The sequence below is a fragment of the Physeter macrocephalus genome, unplaced genomic scaffold (assembly GCF_002837175.3).
Source record: "Physeter macrocephalus isolate SW-GA unplaced genomic scaffold, ASM283717v5 random_597, whole genome shotgun sequence".
NCBI lineage: Eukaryota > Metazoa > Chordata > Mammalia > Artiodactyla > Physeteridae > Physeter > Physeter macrocephalus.
In genome coordinates this window covers 1-5,447 of record NW_021146019.1, presented here as the reverse complement: position 1 = coordinate 5,447, position 5,447 = coordinate 1, and the positions used below count along the sequence as shown (strand labels likewise).

The window sequence follows — 5,447 nt, the reverse complement described above, 5'->3', positions numbered from 1 at the left end:
GCGGAGCGGCTGGGCCCGTGAGCCGTGGCCGCTGAGCCTGCGCGTCCGGAGCCTGTGCTCCGCAACGGGAGAGGCCACAGCAGGGGGAGGCCCGCTTACCACAAAAAAAAAAAATAAATAAAAATAAAAGAAGAGTCTGCAGCCCAAGATGAGGGCGGCGGTCTGGAGGCCGTTTAACAGTCCCTGGGCAAAGTCCTGCCAGAGCTGGGGGAGACAGTCAGCACTTGGGGGTGGAAAGGGTAGGGTGAAGGGGGTTACCACCTTGGGCTCAAGTAAGGCCTGGGCCCACGAAATCTGAGGACATGTTAGAAACCTGTGGGTCCAGGGAATTCCCTGGCGGTCCAGTGGTTAGGACTCAGCGCTTCCACTGCCGCGGCCCAGGGTTCAATCCCTGGCTGCGGAACTGAGATGCCCCGCAAGCTTGGCGGCGTGGCCAAAACAAACAAACAAACAAAAACAGAGAAAAAAGAAAAGAAACCAGTGGGTCCAATGCCCTCTTGGTACAGACAAGGAAACTGAGTTCCAAAGACCCACAGCAAATTACTGCAAGAGCCAGGGGAGGAGCCGTGAGCCATGCCAGCTAAGGCCCCTGGTGGGGGTCGGGTACCAGGCCTGGAAGAGAGAAGGGCCCGAACCATCCAGCATAACAAAGCTTCAAGGTCTCACAGCCTGAGAAGGACATCAGGCTACATTCCATGCAATTATCTTTTTTCAAAATACCCATGAAGGGCTTCCCTGGTGGCACAGTGGTTAAGAATCCGCCTGCCAATGCAGGGGACACGGGTTCGAGCCCTGGTCCCGGAAGATCCCACATGCCACGGGGCAACTAAGCCTGTGTGCCACAGCCTGCGAGCCTGCGCTCTAGATCCTGCGAGCCACGACAACTGAGCGTGCATGCCACAACTACTGAAGCCTGTATGCCTAGAGCCCGTGCCCTGCAACAAGAGAAGCCACCGCAATGAGAAGCCCGTGCACCGCAACGAAGAGTAGCCCCGCTCGCTGCAACTAGACAAAGCCCGCGTGCAGCAACGAAGACCCAACACAGCCAAAAATTAATTAATTTATTTATTAGTTTAAAAAACAAAAAACAGGGCTTCCCTGGTGGCGCAGTGGTTGAGAGTCCGCCTGCCGATGCAGGGGACACGGGTTCGTGCCCCGGTCCGGGAAGATCCCACATGCCGCGGAGCGGCTGGGCCCGTGAACCGTGGCCGCTGAGCCTGCGCGTCCGGAGCCTGTGCTCCGCAACGGGAGAGGCCACAACAGTGAGAGGCCCGCGTACCGCCAAAAAAAAAAAAAAACAACAAAGTACCAATGTAAAAGAATTTTTGAGTTGAAATTCACACAAAAATTAACGATATTAAAGTGTATGACTCAGTGGCATTTAGTACATTAACAACATTGTGCAGTCATCACCTCTGCGTAGTTTCCAAATCATTCTCATCGTTTTCCCGAAGGAAACCCCACACCCATTCAGCAGTCACTCCCCATCCCCTCCCCACAGATCCTGGCAACCATTAATCTGCTTTCTGTCTCTATGGATTTGCCTATTCTGGACATTCATACAACTGGAATCATACAATACGGGATTGTGATAGTCTGAGTGTTCGTGTCCTCCACCCCAATTCGTATGTTGAAAACTACATTGCAGCACTATTAACAATAGCCAAGACATGGAAGCAACCTAAATGTCCATCAACAGATGAATGGATAAAGAGGAATGAGATATTACTCAGCCATAAAAAAAGAATGAACTAACACCACTTGCAGCAACATGGATGGACTTAGAGATTATCATTCTAAGTGAAGTGAGCCAGACAAAGACAAATATCATATGATATCATTTATATCTTTAAAAAAATGATACAAGTGAACTTATATACAAAAAAGAAATGAACCCACAGACATAGAAAACAAACATGGTTACCAAAGGGGAAGGGGGTAGGGGTAAATTAGGAGTTTGGGATTAACATATACACACCACTATAGACAAAATAGATAACCAACAAGGAGCTACTGTATAGGAGAGGGAACTATACTCAATATTTTGTAATAACCTATAAGGGAAAAGAATCTGAAAAAAAAAAAGATATATATATGTATGTAAAAAAAAAAAAAAAAGCAAAAAAACCTAACTCCCCAGGGTGATGGTATTAGGAAGTGGGGCCTTTGGGAGGTGGTTAGGTCATGAGGGTGGAGCCCTCAAGATTGGGATTAGTGCCCTTATAAAAGGGGCTCCCGAGACATCCCTCGCCCCTTCTGCCCATGTGAGGATACAATGAGAAGTCTACAACCCAGAAGAGCGCCCTCACCCAAACATTTACCCTGATCTTGGACTTCCAGCCTCCAGAAATGTGAGAAATACATTTGTGTTATTCATAAGCCACTCCATCTGTGGTATTTGGTTATAGTAGTAACCCGAATAAGCTAAGGCAGTCAACTTTTGCATCTGGCTTATTTCACTGGGTAATCCACCCAATATTTTGATTTAACAATAATAACTAACATTTATTGAACACTTAACTATATCCCAGGTACTACCCCAAGGACTGTGCATGTATTAACCTACCTGAGCCTCTCAATAAGCAGGCGTGTGGGGTTCTTTTATTGTCCTCATTTTATAGTCCAATAAACAGAGGTACAGAGAAGTCACACAGCTGGTAAGTGGTAGAGTCAGGCTTTTCTCTCTCCTTTTTATTTTTATTATTATTTTTAGCACCGTCAGCCTGTTTTTGTTTGTTTGTTTGTTTTGGCCGAGCCGCACAGCACGTGGGATCTTAGTTCCCTGACCAGGGATTGAACCCGTGACCCCTGCAGTGGAAGCACGGAGTCTTAACTACTGGACCACCAGGGAAGACCCAGCTTCATTATTTTTGTACTGTGGTATGGTAAAATATACAGAACATGTTGCTGACACTTTTAAACATTTTGAAGTATACAATTCAGTGGCCTTGAGCACATTCACAGTGTTGTGCAACCATCACCACTATCTAGTTCTGAAACTTTTTCATCACCCCAGGATTTGAACCCAGGTTTTTTCTACCTCCAGAGCCCGAGCAGCTATTCCTACCCTGCCTCTCAGTTGAAGAATTTAGCACGGGGGCGAGAACTTGTCTTCCCCTTTGAGTCCAGCCTGCAGGATGCTATGCGGCTATCAGGTTGTCCACTGTGCCCAGCCAGGATCTGGGTTTACTAGCACCAGTTCTGGACTGTTTTCTCTGCCTGGAACCTTCCCTTCCACCTCCCAGCTCTTTAACTCCCGTGACCATGAAGGGGATTTCTAAAGGCAGGAGCTGCCAAAGGGTCCCAATGTGGAAGAGAACAGAACTGACAGGCCAAGACTGGCTTCATGGGATCGTCCGAGCTCCTGAAACCAGCTATGCCTGAAGCCAGCCAACTCGACGATTTTTTTCACTCAGATGAGCCAGTCAATTCCGGATTTTGCCGAAGACGGTTACACCGAGGTTTTCAGCCCCTTGAAACAAAAAGGGACATAACTGGGACTTCTCTGGCAGTCCAGTGGTTAGGACTTTGAGCTTCTACTGCAGGGGGCACGGGGTCAACCTCTGGGCGGGGAACTAAGATTCTACATGCCATGTGGCGCCGGCCAAGAAAAAAAGGGACAGAACCAGCGGAGTGGGAGCTAGCCTGGTGATTAAGGTGCTGGGCAGTAAGTTCCCAGAGAAGGGACAGGCATGAACAAACAAGAGTGGGTGGGGACAGGGCCCATTTCAGGGGACAGATAACAGATTATCAAGGTGGCTGCAATGTGGAATTTATGAGGGGTCACAGTGGGGTCATGGTGCAACCTTCCACCAGCAAAAAGAAAGGGACAAGCCCTGACGATGAGGGGCCTAGGCCTTGGGAGAACCTGAAGGCTTCATCCTAGGAGCAACAGGAGCCATCAGAGGGTTTAAGCAGCAGAGCGATACAATCCAATTTGCATCCTTATTAGAAGCCTCTGCACTCTGACCCATTTGCTGGTGGCTGTGGAAATTGGTACAGCCTCCATGGAAAGGCATTAGGCAACAGACATTCATGTTAGAAGGTCCCATGCCCTCTGACACAGCAGTTCTTCTTCAAGGGATTGATTCTACAGTTACAGTCGCACACGTGGGAAATTAGCACTGTTTGTGTTTGCAAGAGACTGGATGCCAGACAAGCACCCATCAGGAAGGGACCAGCAAAATACGTTATGACCCATCCATGCATTTGGAATACGATGAAGCTTTACCAAAGAGTAAGCCAGATCTATATGCATTTCGGTGGTGTGCTGGTAAATGTTTAACCGTCGGCTCTTTGGGGGAGAAAACAGTCCTGATCTGTAGCGTTTGCCAACGTCTGTGGTGTAAAATACTCCCATCACGGCTGATTTTAAGCTTACCAATGTGACCTCACTGAATGCAGAGTTGGAAGATATCCTCAGTACCTCACCATGATGTGGGATTTTCGTAACCTCTAGAAGAGAGATAGCATTAAAATGTAGTAGAGGGACCTCCCTGGTGGCCCAGTGGTTAAGAATCCGCCTGCCAATGCAGGGGGCATGGGTTTGATCCCTGGTCCGGGAAGATCCCACATGCCACGGAGCAACTAAGCCCGTGAGCCACAACTACTGAAGCCTGCGTGCGTAGAGCCCGTGCTCCGCAACAAGAGAAGCCACAGCAATGAGAAGCCTGCGCACCGCAACGAAGAGTATCCCCCGCTCGCTGCAACTAGAGAAAGCCCACGTGCAGCAACAAAGCCCCAATGCATCCAAAAATAAATAAATATATTTTTTTAAAAAGTGTAGTAGAATAATTAAGAAGTGATAAATTGACTACTTCTCATCGCTTTGTGTAATAGAATGTATTCAGTTGTAAGTTTGTATAATTTAAGTTTTAGTAAAAGCTATGTTTAACAACAGGCTTGCAAAATTCCCGGAAGTTTAGCAATCAGCCCTCACAAACTGTTACAAGCCAGCCCCCGCACACCATTGAGACAGCTCCAAGATGAGACAGCACAGCCAATTTATGGACAAGGATCTACAGGACTGTATCTCACCCACACACACAAACTCTCCACCTTACTTACTCCTCTCCAGCCTGGATCTGGAACACTTCAGGCTCACACCCACCTCAGGGCCTTTGCACTTGCTGTTCCACTCTTCCCCTCACATAACCACATGACTCGCTCCCTTACCTCCTCCAGGCCTTTGCTCAAATGTCACCTTGATCAAGGCTTTCTCTGAGCATCCTGTAAAAAAATAGAAACCCTCCTGCCGCCTCAACACTCCAGCTTCTTTGACTGCTCTGTGTCTTATCAGCAGCACTGACTGTGCCATCTGACCTATTATGTAATGTTAAAATGTACTTGTCATTTTATTTATCGACTGTCTGTCTCCCCCACTAGAATGTCAGCTCCATGAAGGCAGGGATTTTTGACTCTTTTCTTCTCTGCCGTATCCCCAGTGC

The 5,447-nt window shown here is 48.0% G+C and overlaps 1 long non-coding RNA gene across 1 annotated transcript; it reads right to left on the bottom strand.

Moving 5' to 3' along the window:
• Positions 1-3,046: 3,046 nt before the first annotated feature.
• On the bottom strand, positions 3,047-5,262 carry LOC114485211 (uncharacterized). The gene is made up of 3 exons (XR_003678695.1): positions 5,068-5,262; positions 4,382-4,455; positions 3,047-3,472 (listed from the first exon to the last, which is right to left on the bottom strand). It is a non-coding gene; the product is annotated as an uncharacterized lncRNA (long non-coding RNA).
• Positions 5,263-5,447: the final 185 nt, after the last annotated feature.